The following is a 14,608-nucleotide window of genomic DNA, read 5'->3' on the forward strand; positions in this document are numbered from 1 at the left end:
ATGAGATGTTTAGATAGATGATGGTGTATAGGGGGGATGAGATGTTTAGATAGATGATGGTGAATAGGGGGGATGAGATGTTTAGATAGATGATGGTGAATAGGGGGGATGAGATGTTTAGATAGATGATGGTGAATAGGGGGGATGAGATGTTTAGATAGATGATGGTGTATAGGGGGGATGAGATGTTTAGATAGATGATGGTGTATAGGGGGGATGAGATGTTTAGATAGATGATGGTGTATAGGGGGGATGAGTTATTTAGATCAGGGTTTCCAAAACTCGGTCCTGAGGCCCCCCCCACCCCCCCCACCCCCTCCCCGGGTGCACATTTTTGTTTTTTGCCCTAGCACTACACAGCTGATTCAAATAATTATAAAATGTTGATGATGAGTTGGTTATTTGAAACAGCTGTGTATTGATAGTGCAAAAACCAAAACGTGCACCCAAGGCGGGCCCCAGGACCGAGTTTGGGAAACCCTGGTTTAGATGATGGTGCTTATACATTAGGCTATATCAGCGTACGCATTTACAGTACCAGTCAAAGGTTTGGACACACCTACTCATTCCTGGGTTTTTCTTTATTTTTACTATTTTCTACATTGTAGAATAATAGTGAAGACATCAAAACTATGAAATAACACATATGGAATCATGTAGTAACCAAAAAAGTGTTAAACAAATCAAAATATATTTGAGATTATATTTGAGATTCTTCAGCCTTGATGACTCTGTACCGGTACCCCCTGTATATAGCCTTGCTACTGTTATTTTTACTGTTATTTGACTGCTTTTATTTTTGACTTATTGTTTACTTAACACTTATTTCTCTTAAAACTGCATTGTTGGTTAGGTATTGTAAGTAAGCATTTCACTGTAAGGTCTACACCTGTTGTATTTGGCGCATGTGACAAATACAACTTGATTTGATTTGATGACAGCTTTGCACACTCTTGGCATTCTCTCAACCAGCTTCATGAGGTAGTCACCTGGAATGCATTTCAATTAACAGGTGTGCCTTCTTAAAAGTTAATTTGTGGAATTTCTTTCCTTCTTAATGCGTTTGAGCCAATCCGTTGTGTTGTGACAAGGTAGGGGTGGTATACAGAAGATAGCCCTATTTGGTAAAAGACCAAGTCCATATTATGGCAAGAACAGCTCAAATAAGCAAAGAGAAACGACAGTCCGTCATTACTTTAAGACATGAAGGTCAGTCAATACGGAACATTTCAAGAACTTTGAAAGTTTCTTCAAATGCAGTCGCAAAAACCATCAAGCACTATGATGAAACTGGCTCTCATGAGGACCGCCACAGGAAAGGTAGACCCAGAGTTACCTCTGCTGCAGAGGATAAGTTAATTATAGTTAACTGCACCTCAGATTGCAGCCCAAATAAATGCTTCACAGAGTTCAAGTAACAAACACATCTCAACATCAACTGTTCAGAGGAGACTTTGCAGAAATTCATGGTTGAATTTCTGCAAAGAAACCACTACTAAAGGACACCAATAAGAAGAAGAGACTTGCTTGGGCCAAGAAACACGAGCAATGGACATTAGACCAGTAGAAATCTGTCCTTGGGTCTGAGGAGTCCAAATTTGACATTTTTGGTTCCAACCGCTGTGTCTTTGTGAGACGCAGAGTAGGTTAATGGATGATCTCCACACGTGTGGTTCCCACCGTGAAGCATGGAGGAGGAGGTGTGGGGGTGCTTTGCTGGTGACACTGTCTGTGATTTATTTAGAATTCAAGGCACACTTAACCAGCATTGCTACCACAGCATTCTGCAGCGATACGCCATCCCATCTGGTTTGCGCTTAGTGGGACTATCATTTGTTTTTTAACAGGCCAATGACCCAACACACCTCCAGGCTGTGTAAGGGCTATTAGACCAAGAAGGAGAGCGATGGAGTGCTGCATCAGATGACCTGGCCTCCACAATCACCCGACCTCAGTCCAGTTGAGATGGTTTGGGATGAGTTGGACCGCAGAGTGAAGGAAAAGCAGCCAACAAGTGCTCAGCATATGTGGGAACTCCTTCAAGACTGTTGGAAAAGCATTCCAGGTGAAGCTGGTTGAGAGAATGCCAAGAGTGTGCAAAGCTGTCATCAAGGCAAAGGGTGGCTACTTTGAAGAATCTCAAATCTCAAATATATTTTGATTTGTTTAACACTTTTTTGTTATTTCATAGTTTTGATGTCTTCACTATTATTCTACAATGTAGAAAAATAGTAACAATAAAGAAAAACCTTTGAATGAGTAGGTGTGTCCAAACTTTTGACTGGTACTGTATATACACCATCATTGGTCCCATAGGAATCTGTACACAGTATATTGTACAGCTTGACAATGACAGAACAGTTGATGACAGTAAATAGATTGGTCGAGGCATATCTTTTCTACGCCTTGTCATAAGCATAAAGAAGAGAGTTATCTGTCAGACAGTAGTTCCACTACAGTTTTGGCTTTAAGCAGTAGGGCAGTGGCTCCACCACCTTTCTCATTGAGGTTAATGTCAAAGCTCTTGACTTATGCAGCGCCCATCATTGTTGGCTCAATAACCCACTTTTTTTAAAATTTAACATTGCTATCAGGAAATATTCCAAAAGTATGGAAATACATTTACGTCGTTTAGCAGACGCTCTTATCCAGAGCGACTTACAGTTAGTGAATACATTTTTTTTAATTTTTTTTTTTTATACTGGCCTCAGCTCAGTGGTCTTTGGTTCTGATCTAGCTATAGGATCACATTCATCAGAATGCCAGCCAGGTTGTTTCATGGTCGGCTTGATGTCTTACTTGACGGCGGTGGTTCTTGTGTGTGTGCATCTCCCTTCTCTGTGTTCATGTCCCCTCACTGGTTCATCTCCCTTCTCTGTGTTCATCTCCCTTCTCTGTGTTCATCTCCCTTCTCTGTGTTCATCTCCCTTCTCTGTGTTCATCTCCCTTCTCTGTGTTCATCTCCCTTCTCTGTGTTCATCTCCCTTCTCTGTGTTCATCTCCCTTCTCTGTGTTCATCTCCCCTCACTGGTTCATCTCCCTTCTCTGTGTTCATCTCCCCTCACTGGTTCATCTCCCTTCTCTGTGTTCATCTCCCTTCTCTGCGTTCATCTCCCTTCTCTGTGTTCATCTCCCTTCTCTGTGTTCATCTCCCTTCTCTGTGTTCATCTCCCTTCTCTGTGTTCATCTCCCTTCTCTGTGTTTGTCTCTCTAGCTTGTTGTTTTAGTAAGGCAGGGAAACACTGACTCATTCAGGAAAACGGACCTGGTTCCTGCAGGGTGATGACGCCTGCTTTCTCTGTTTGCATGCGCCAGATTTATAATGCCTCCTTTAGCATCATCAAACAAATGAATAAGGTACATGTATATGTTTCTTGGCTTTTCTGACTTTTTGGCTTTTTTGATGGTGCTTGAGTATGAAGTGTTGTTCTTCAGGGTCCCTGGTTCAATCCCAGGATGGGATGTAAACAGGATCTACTCTGTTACCCCTATCTTTGTGTCTCAACAATGAGTTCAGGTAGGAACATGCTAGAGGGCCATACAGTACATCCCTATAGCTACCAATACTCTATACATGAACTCATAGAGTAATACTCCTGACTATTTTCCAGATAATATGCGTGCAGGAGAAAATTAAGTGAATATTTTAATTGGATTGAGATGATCCACAGACATGTCTGCAGGCAGTCTGAGACGAGGGGAGGACAATAACAGTATTTCTTAATGTGGCTCTGAGAGGATGTGGGCCGGGTGGCAGGCACGAGTCCCCAGGCCCCTTACAACTGATAATGAATAGGAGAGTGTAGGAGGAGAGGATCGAAGACATAGAAATATAAGTTCTAGAACGGACATTCACATTCAAGTCCATAGAAATAGTACTTCTATTTCCATGGACTTAAATGGGAATGTCCGTTCTATAACTTCTATTTCTATGTCTTCGATCCTCTCCTCCTACACTCTCCTATTCATTATCAGTTGTAAGGGGCCTGGGGACTCGTGCCTGCCACCCGGCCCAGTTCTAGAATGGACATTCCCATTCAAGTCCAAAGAAATAGAATGACTAATAATTCTGTGCTAACAGTAGGCCTTAATTATAGGCTAGTAATTTCCCTGGTCCCTTAACATTGGACAATGCGTAGGACTACAGTGTACAGGAGAGTAGGACTGAAGACACAGACTGCTACACTTTATGTATAGCTATGGTTGTATTGTATTTATTATAAGATCCTGGTATTGTCATGTTTTTAACGGAGACACTGTTATTGTGTTTTTATCTGTTCTTGTGTGATACGGAGACACTGTTATTGTGTTTTTATTGTATGCCTGCACTCTTAGAAAAAAAGGTGCTATCTAGAAGCTAAAAGAGTTCTTCGGCTGTCCCCATAGGAGAACCCTTTGAAGAACCCTTTTTGGTTCCAGGTAGAACCTTTTTGGGTTCCATGTAGAACCCTTTCCACAGTGGGTTCTACATGGAACCCAAAAGGGTTTTACCTGGAACCAAAAAGGGTTCTACCTGGAACCCTTTTGGAAGCCTATTTTTTAAGAGTGTGCGTTTGAGTAAAGTTTTTTACACAATAATAGCAAATCAAATTGCCCAATATTGGGACAATACAGCTTTTCTGAATCATAATCAGAATAGCAGAGGGATGTTTGGAAGACTAGCGGAGCATAGAGACCATTTCCCATGTATTCTGACTGGCTGTATTCTCTCATTCTGGACCAGGTTTTGGTTGTGTTGTGTCTTTTCCACAAGATAATATCTGTAACCTCACACTATGTCACGATAAAGTCAGAACAGAACCTATAGCTTGTAGATAAGAGGAGGAAGGAAATGATGTAACTTCCTGTTATTGAACTTCATCCTTATTTTATAACACAACCACAAATCAAAATGTGGCTGCCTCGCAGCAAGACAGATTGCGTGTTTGCACACTGTGCTGTAGTTAAAGCTAAATAAAGGGATTGTGTTGCCTTTTTGCCAAACCAGGCTTATTTAATCCCTCCCTCAGTAATAACAGAGTAACATTAAACCACAGTAACCTGCATGCAGACAGTGTAGAACATCTCCAGTAGAATGCCTGGTGGTTGATTCCATCCATAGAATTAGAATCAGTCATTATAATTCTATGGTTCCATCCTGGCAGACTGCAGATGGCTTCCCGTACTAAGACAGAGATAATGCATGTGTTGTACCATCAACATGCTCTGAACTGCCATGCCTGGTTGAATCTGACTCACTCCAGATGGAATTGAGAGGAAATGTGTCCCTCTTTCTAGAGTCACAGGACCAGACCACCACGACCACCATGCCATCAGGACAATGGGAGGCTACAGTAGAGGAGACATCAGGACAATGGGAGGCTACTGTAGAGGAGACATCAGGACAATGGGAGGCTACTGTAGAGGAGACATCAGGACAATGGGACGCTACTGTAGAGGAGACATCAGGACAATGGGAGGCTACAGTAGAGGAGACATCAGGACAATGGGACGCTACTGTAGAGGAGACATCAGGACAATGGGAGGCTACAGTAGATGAGACATCAGGACAATGGGAGGCTACTGTAGAGGAGACATCAGGACAATGGGAGGCTACAGTAGATGAGACATCAGGACAATGGGAGGCTACTGTAGAGGAGACATCAGGACAATGGGAGGCTACAGTAGATGAGACATCAGGACAATGGGAGGCTACAGTAGATGAGACATCAGGACAATGGGAGGCTACTGTAGAGGAGACATCAGGACAATGGGAGGCTACTGTAGAGGAGACATCAGGACAATGGGACGCTACTGTAGAGGAGACATCAGGACAATGGGACGCTACTGTAGAGGAGACATCAGGACAATGGGACGCTACTGTAGATGAGACATCAGGACAATGGGAGGCTACTGTAGAGGAGACATCAGGACAATGGGAGGCTACAGTAGAGGAGACATCAGGACAATGGGAGGCTACAGTAGATGAGACATCAGGACAATGGGAGGCTACAGTAGATGAGACATCAGGACAATGGGAGGCTACTGTAGAGGAGACATCAGGACAATGGGAGGCTACTGTAGAGGAGACATCAGGACAATGGGAGGCTACAGTAGAGGAGACATCAGGACAATGGGAGGCTACTGTAGAGGAGACATCAGGACAATGGGAGGCTACTGTAGAGGAGACATCAGGACAATGGGAGGCTACAGTAGAGGAGACATCAGGACAATGGGAGGCTACAGTAGATGAGACATCAGGACAATGGGAGGCTACAGTAGAGGAGACATCAGGACAATGGGAGGCTACTGTAGAGGAGACATCAGGACAATGGGACGCTACAGTAGAGGAGACATCAGGACAATGGGAGGCTACAGTAGACATCAGGACAATGGGAGGCTACAGTAGAGGAGACATCAGGACAATGGGAGGCTACTGTAGACATCAGGACAATGGGAGGCTACTGTAGAGGAGACATCAGGACAATGGGAGGCTACTGTAGAGGAGACATCAGGACAATGGGAGGCTACAGTAGAGGAGACATCAGGACAATGGGAGGCTACAGTAGAGGAGACATCAGGACAATGGGAGGCTACAGTAGACATCAGGACAATGGGAGGCTACAGTAGAGGAGACATCAGGACAATGGGAGGCTACAGTAGAGGAGACATCAGGACAATGGGAGGCTACTGTAGACATCAGGACAATGGGAGGCTACTGTAGAGGAGACATCAGGACAATGGGAGGCTACAGTAGGATGGAGATATTAGGGCTTTCTGCCATTAGGACTAGATAGCCTGAAAGGTCCTACTGATGGACAGCTGGGAAGCAGCTTGCTGTCAGGTTCTGTCCCAAATGGCATCCTATTCCCTATATAGTGCACTACTTTTGACCAGGGATCATAGGGCTCTGGTCAAAAGTAGTGCACTACACAGGAAATAGGGTGCCATTTGGGACTAACTGTAGCTTCTCTCCTGCTGGTGATAATGCATTCTGTTTGAGAACATGTTTCTTAGGAGACTTAATCATATAAAGGCACAAATGTATAGGCCTACTGTTTATGCCTGAAGGACGAAGGATAATAAGCAAACATTGCATGACTATTTGTTTTGCTGGATTATAAATTGTTTATAAATGGTTAAAGTATAGCAGGGAATCATTTATAAACCGCAGCATGTAAAATTAGTTTAGCTTACATGATCCTTTACCCCATACAGCTGTTCCCCATCTGTGATGTTGACAGAAACAGGGGGACCTATTTTGAATTTGGAAACCTATTTTGACAAAATAATTGCTCAAGGCCTCCACCATCTGTCCGCAGCGGCTCTGCAGTGCGCGCTCTTGTAAGGCGCCGCTGCTCGTGCGCTATTGTGAACTGGTGTTATAGAGAGAGCGAGACTCTGAACGGACGGACCGGGCACCAACGAAAATACAGACAGGGGAAATATATCAGTCTACTAGCCTACTGCAAGAACCTGGAAGCGAGAGCTCATCCATCGCATTGCGCACCATAGAGACTGCAGGTTAGGTGAGTAAATAATGTTTTTATGCCATAACAACCCAAAGACAGGATCAGAGTCGGATGTCGCTGTCATTCACTTCAGTAGTTTATGCATGTGAACGAGGGATGAATGTTGTGTGTAGGCAACAACTCATTTGGCGCATTCAATTACCGGACACAATGAAATGACATGCTGTGTAGAAATAGACAGAGAACAGTTTTTATTGTACTTCTTGTGTGGTAGGCCTACAGAAATGTGATATGTTACTCAAAACAGCTGTACAACCCTGTACCTATGTGTGTGCATCTGTGTGGCTGGTCCGGTGGACTGCTGGCAAGTGTTCGACTTTCCCTGGCATAATTTGTTAATTTTTTCGGCTACGGCTGGTTATCAAATAATAGAGTCAACCCGACTCACACTTTACCCAAAATGTGACAGCCCATGTTATTTACCTTTGCTGCAGGTTTTTTTTTTTTTTTTTACAAATCCTTGTTTTCGTCACATAACGGGAGAGAGAGAGACAGAGCAGAGCAGCGGCCAAAATGTAATTCCGTGGTGTAAAACGCTTATACACGCATAACTCTGTTTGGGAATTGGAGGGGATTTGGACCTGTCAGTTGTTCGAAATCAAATCATGTGTTTCCTGTTATTTAACATGAGAAATGTCACACATAATACGATTTCTCAAAATATAATTGTACAAATAAAAAATGTTTATTTAGTTTAATTTACAACAATATCTAGGTTACTCTATTTTCTCAAAATGTCATTATAATACAAAAATGTAATTATAATATTCCCTGGAGATCCGTCGTGTAGCCTGTTTGAGACGTTAATACTCAAGCCAAACAAATGCATTACTGCAATTACATTCCCACCCATGTACCCTACCTCCCCCACTCTGTCTCTGTCCCCTTGTCAGACAAGCTCCATTCATTCATAGTGTACCCAGTGTCCCCTTTCCCCATTCTTCCCTACACACACACCCAAACACGCGCCACTTTCACTTTTCAGTCAGTCCAATTAATGCAATGCTAATTACTAATAATGAATGACTAATGCTTTTATTGTCTGTAGCCAGCGTTCTTCTAACTGTGACACACTTTCTAGTTACGTTTATTTAATGTTTGTTGAGTCTAAGCAGACTATTGTTAATCTCCTCAAGTATATAACAACTCCCTGACCCACCATATGGCATCTTCCATTCACTCTTAGAGAGCGCCAAAAATGTTTAAACTGTTTTTTTTTCTGTTTATTTAGTGAATAGTGAAATGCTTACGTACGGCCCTTACCAACAATGCAGAATACAATATATATATTTTTATAATAATAATAACGAAAAAATAATAATTATGGTAATACTAGGAATAAATATACAATGGCTATGTACGTCTGGTACCAGTACCAAGTCAATGATCGCTTTTACTCGTCGAACATCTCATTCCAAAATCATGGGCATTAATATGGAGTTGGTCCCCCCTTTGCTGCTATAACAGCCTCCACTCTTCTGGGAAGGCTTTCCACTAGATGTTGGAACATTGCTGCGGGGACTTATAATATAATATAATATGCCATTTAGCAGACGCTTTTATCCAAAGCGACTTACAGTCGTGCGTGCATACATTTTTTTTTTGTGTATGGGTGGTCCCAGGGATCGAACCCACTACCTTGGCGCCATGCTCTACCAGCTGAGCTACAGAGGACCACTTGCTTCCATTCAGCCACAAGAGCATTAGTGAGGTTGGCCACTGATGTTGGGCGATTAGGCCTGGCTCGCAGTCGGCATTCCAATTCATCCCAAAGATGTTCGATGGGGTTAAGGTCAGGGCTCTGTGCAGGCCAGTCAAGTTCTTCCACACCGATCTCGACAACCCATTTCTGTATGGACCAGGCTTTGTCCATTGGGGCATTGTCATGCTGAAAAGGAAAGGGCCTTCCCCAAGCTGTTGCCACAAAGTTGGAAGCACAGAATCATCTAGAATGTCATTGTATGCTGTAGCGTGAAAATGTCCCTTCACTGGAACTAAAGGGCCTAGCCCGAACCATGAAAAACAGCCCCAGACCATTATTCCTCCTCCACCAAACTTTACAGTTGGCACTATGCATTGGGGCAGGTAGCGTTCTCCTGGCATCCGCCAAACCCAGATTCGTCCGTCGAACTGACAGATGGTGAAGCGTGATTCATTACTCCAAAGAACGCGATTCCACTACTCAAATCAAATCACATTTTATTTGTCACATACACGTGTTTAGCAGATGTTATTGCGGGTGTAGAGAAATGCTTGTGCTTCTAGCTCTGACAGTGCAGTAATATCTAACAAGTAATATCTGACAATTTCACAACATATATGTCACGGTTTACTATGCCAGAACCCAGAAGCAGACAAGGACAAGGTACGTTGAGAGAAAGGTGAGTGTTTATTTAGTAGATTCCGAGTGAGGCTGAATAATCCAGGGAACAGAGCGGGTGGCGTGGATGGGTTGTTGAGGGTGCAGTGGTTGGTCCGGTACTGGCTCGGCAGCCGCCGACCATCAGGCAGAGGTTGGGTGAAGGTTCGGGTGAGAGACTGCAGACAGAACAAAAACGGAGGTCAGTACACAGCAAGTAACAAGGTGCAAAACAACAAAACTAACTAAGGGCTCAGAGGCTGACACGCTGACAAACATACTGTTCATAGCTAACGATCCGGCAGGAACTGGATGTTCGGCCAGAGCCTAAGAAGGGTGATGATCAGAACCAGGTGTGCAGATTGCTGATGGGATGCAGGTGCGGAAAACCAGAGCGCTCCCCGGAGCGTTCCCGAACCCTCGGGAAACTGGAGATTACGAACAGGAAAAACTAGTCACCAGACAGGACCCGACTCAGACAGCCGGGATCGTTACAGTACCCCCCCTCCGACGAACGCCACCGGGCGGACTCCCGGAGCGCCAGGATGGAGGCGGTAGAAGTCACTGATGAGGTCCGCATCAAGGACCTGTCGCCGCGGAATCCAACTCCTCTCCTCAGGGCCATACCCCTCCCAGTCCACGAGATACTGGAAACCCCGGCCCCGCCGTCTGGAATCCATGATGCGACGCACCGTGTAGGCAGGACCACCTCCGATCATCCGAGGAGGAGGAGGAGGAGGCGGAGGAGGCAACAGAGGACTGAGGAAGACAGGCTTGAGGCAGGAGACATGAAAGGTGGGATGGACTCTGAGCGTCCTCGGTAGTTTGAGTCGAACTGCCACTGGATTGATCACCTTCTCCACCACAAACGGACCAATGAACTTCGGTAACAACTTCCTAGACTCAGTCCGTAACGGAAGATCCCGTGTGGCCAACCAAACCCTATCTCCGATGGTATAGGTGGGAGCGGGGATCCGGCGACGATTCGCCTGGAGCTGATACCGGTCCGAAACTCTAAGGAGTGCCTTTCTGGCCCGATGCCAGGTCCGGTGGCAACGACGAATATGGGCCTGAACAGAAGGCACTGAGAGCTCCTTCTCCTGAGAAGGGAACAAGGGAGGTTGGTAGCCATACAGGCACTGGAAGGGAGACATCCCAGTGGCAGATGTAGGGAGAGTATTGTGGGCATACTCAACCCAAGGCAACTGAGAGACCCAGGAGGTGGGGTCGGAAGAGGCCAGGCAGCGTAGCGTGGATTCCATCTTCTGGTTGGCTCTCTCCGCCTGACCATTAGATTGGGGGTGAAAACCAGATGTGAGACTGACTGTAGCTCCAATGGCCAAACAGAAGGACTTCCAGACAGCAGAGGTAAACTGAGGGCCACGGTCGGAAACGATATCACTGGGCAAACCGTGGACCCTGAAAACCTCCCCTAACCAGGATCTCGGACGTCTCCGAGGCAGAGGGAAGCTTGGCAATTGGCACAAAGTGGGCGAACTTGCTGAATCTGTCCACGATAGTCAGAACGACCGTGTTCCCCTCAGAAGCGGGCAACCCAGTGACGAAGTCCAGGGCCAGATGCGACCATGGTCGCCGGGGAATAGGAAGGGGGGTGAAGTAGTCCAGAGCTGGGCCGATTGGTACTCTTATTCTGCGCACACACTGGACAGGCAGCAACAAACCCCCGAGTATCCTCGGCCATGGCAGGCCACCAAAAACGTCTGCGAAGAAACGCCATTGTCCGAGCCACGCCAGGGTGACAAGCCATCTTGCTGGCGTGGGACCATTTGAGGACAGCCGGACGAACCGACTCAGGCACAAACAACCGACCGGGTGGACCGTTACCGGGACCGGGCTGAGTCCGAAGGGCCGCCAGCACCTCCTCCTCAATCTTCCACATAACTGCTCCCACGACGCAGTTCCGGGGGAGAATTGTCTCGGTCTTGGACCCACTCTCCTCCGTCTTGGAGAACATCCGGGACAAGGCGTCCGCCTTGCCGTTCTTAGATCCAGGTCGGAACGTCAGGGCAAACTTGAATCGTCCGAAAAACAACGCCCACCTGGCCTGACGGGAGTTGAGACGTTTAGCCGATTGCACGTAGGCAAGATTCTTGTGGTCAGTCCAGACAATAAACGGTTGCTCCGCCCCCTCCAACCAGTGGCGCCACTCCTCCAAGGCAAGTTTCACCGCGAGAAGCTCCCGGTTACCCACATCGTAATTCCTCTCTGCAGGCGAAAGGCGACAGAGTAGTAGGCGCAGGGATGGAGTTTACTGTCCGTGGAGCATCGCTGCGACAGGATGGCGCCAACTCCCACATCAGACGCGTCCACTTCAACGGCGAACTGACGGGCCGTGTCCGGTTGAGAGAGAATCGGTGCGTTGGTGAATCGCCTCTTCAAATCCAGAAACGCTCGATCCGCCTCCGGATTCCACTTGAAGGTCCTGATACTGGAAGTCAAGGCAGTTAACGGAGCGGCCACACGGCTGTAATCCCGGATGAATCTGCGGTAGAAATTCGCAAACCCCAAAAATCTCTGGAGCTGCAATCTCGTACCGGGCTGGGCCCACTCCAGAACCGCTCTAACCTTCTCCTGGTCCATCCTAATCTCTCCCCTGGAGATGATGTACCCGAGAAAGGATGTCGTGTGGGCGTGAAACTCGCACTTCTCGGCCTTCACGAACAGGCGATTCTCCAACAATCGCTGCAGAACCTGCCGGACATGCTGGACGTGGTCGGAAGGTTCCTTCGAGAAGATCAGAATGTCATCCAGGTAAACAAACACAAAGAGACCGATCATATCTCTCAGGACGTCGTTCACCATACTCTGGAATACCGCTGGAGCATTGGTCAGTCCAAACGGCATCACCTGATACTCGAAGTGACCCATCGGTGTATTGAAACCCGTCAACCACTCGTCCCCCTCTCTGATCCGGACCAGGTGATACGCATTGCGTAGGTCTAGCTTGGTGAACACCGTAGCACCCTGTAAGGAGTCGAAGGCAGAACTCATCAAGGGCAGGGGATACTTGTTCTTGACCGTGATGTCATTCAACCCCCGATAATCAATACACGGTCGAAGAGAGCCATCCTTCTTACCCACAAAGAAGAATCCTGCCCCCAGGGGTGATGACGAGGGGACGAACGAGACCAGCAGCTAGGGACTCCTTGATGTAGGTCTCCAACGCCTCACGTTCAGGTCGGGGAGATACTGTATAACCTTCCCTTGGGGTAGACAGCTCCAGGGACCAGGTTGATGGCACAATCATATGGTCGGTGGGGAGGGAGTGACAGAGCCTTCTGCTTACTGAAAACTTCCCCCAAATCGTGATATGTCTCGGGAACCAGGGACAAATCTGGGGGTTTAGCCTCAATCACCTGACTGGGAACCGAATGGGGGCAGGCAGTCTTGAGACAGTTAGCATGACAATCAAGGCTCCAACTCGTTACCTTGCCCGTCACCCAATCGAACGTGGGATTGTGTTCCTTCAGCCAGGGGTATCCAAGGACCAGAGGAACATGGGAAGACGGCAGAATGAAGAATGAAATCATCTCAGAATGATTCCCCGACAACCGCATCTTAACCGGTTCAGTCCTCATCGTGATACGTGCCAGACTACTGCCGTTCAGAGTGGTCGCTTCAATGGCTTCCGGCAATTGCTCCTTGGAAAGCCCCAGCTGTTCCACCAACTCGGCATCAAGAAAGCTTCCATCGGCACCTGAATCGATAAAAGCGTTAAGCGCTAAGCTCTGATTCCTGTTCACAAGGGTAGCCGGGAAACGGGGTCTGACAGAGGTACTGAGAGGTTGAAACTGGCTCGCTAAAAGTCCTCCCAACTTTAGCGAGCCGGGCAGTTTGACGACCGCCGGGAACAAGTGGAGATGTAATGTCCCGAGCTACCACAGTAGAGGCAGCAGTCGGTCTTACGTCTATGTTGACGCTCCTCCTTGGTTAACCCGTGCCGCCACACTTGCATGGGTTCAGAATCGGGAGAGAGGACCTCTCCACTAATCCACTGTGGTGGAGAATGATCGACGTGTTCTGGTCCACCACCCGACCCGACTGGGAACTGAGAAGCTGATCGATTGGACGGACCCCATTGCTTCTCCCTCCTTCGGCTCTCGGACTCGATTATCCACCCGAATAGACAAGGCTACCAAGCTGTCCAGGTCACTAGGCTCCGGATAGGAGATCAACTCATCCTTGAGCTGCTCCGACAGACCCTGGTAAAAGGCCGCTTGCAGCGACTCCTCGTTCCACCCACTCTCCACAGCCAACGTCTTGAACTCGATCACGAAGTCGGCCACGCTGCGAGTTCCTTGGCGAGCGAAAACAGGTGCCTAGCTGCGTCCCTCCCTCGGACGGAATGGTCGAAGAGCTTCCTCATCTCGGCCGTGAACCCCTGGTATGAAGCCATGCAGGGATCCTGTAGTTCCCAAACGGCTGAAGCCCACTCCAGCGCTCGACCACGCAGCAACTCAATCACAAAGGCTATCCTAGCCTTGTCTGTGGCATAAGAGTAGGGCTGTAGATCGAACACTAATCCACACTGCATAAGGAAGGAACGGCATCTTCCCAGCTCCCCCTCATATTTATCCCGGCGTCGGAACCTTGGGCTCACGGATGGACACAGCTTCAGAAGCGGCAGGCGAGATGGGTGAAACCGGTAGTGGATCCTCCACCGGACACTTACGTTGGTTCTGGACCTCCGCCAGACCGGTAGAAAGGTTCGAACTGA

The 14,608-nt window shown here is 47.2% G+C and overlaps 1 protein-coding gene across 14 annotated transcripts in view; it reads left to right on the plus strand.

Annotated features, from left to right (window-relative positions):
- The first annotated feature begins 7,346 nt into the window (after positions 1–7,346).
- The window catches only part of LOC121531634 (neuronal cell adhesion molecule), a 162,204-nt gene continuing 154,942 nt past the window's right edge, over positions 7,347–14,608 (plus strand). For all 14 annotated transcript variants that reach the window (XM_041836963.2, XM_041836965.2, XM_041836969.2 and 11 more), the window contains exon 1: positions 7,347–7,508. The gene's annotated coding sequence lies outside the window, so the exon portion shown is untranslated. The remainder of the gene's footprint in view (positions 7,509–14,608) is intronic.

This window comes from Coregonus clupeaformis, chromosome 19 (genome assembly GCF_020615455.1).
Source record: "Coregonus clupeaformis isolate EN_2021a chromosome 19, ASM2061545v1, whole genome shotgun sequence".
Lineage (NCBI taxonomy): Eukaryota > Metazoa > Chordata > Actinopteri > Salmoniformes > Salmonidae > Coregonus > Coregonus clupeaformis.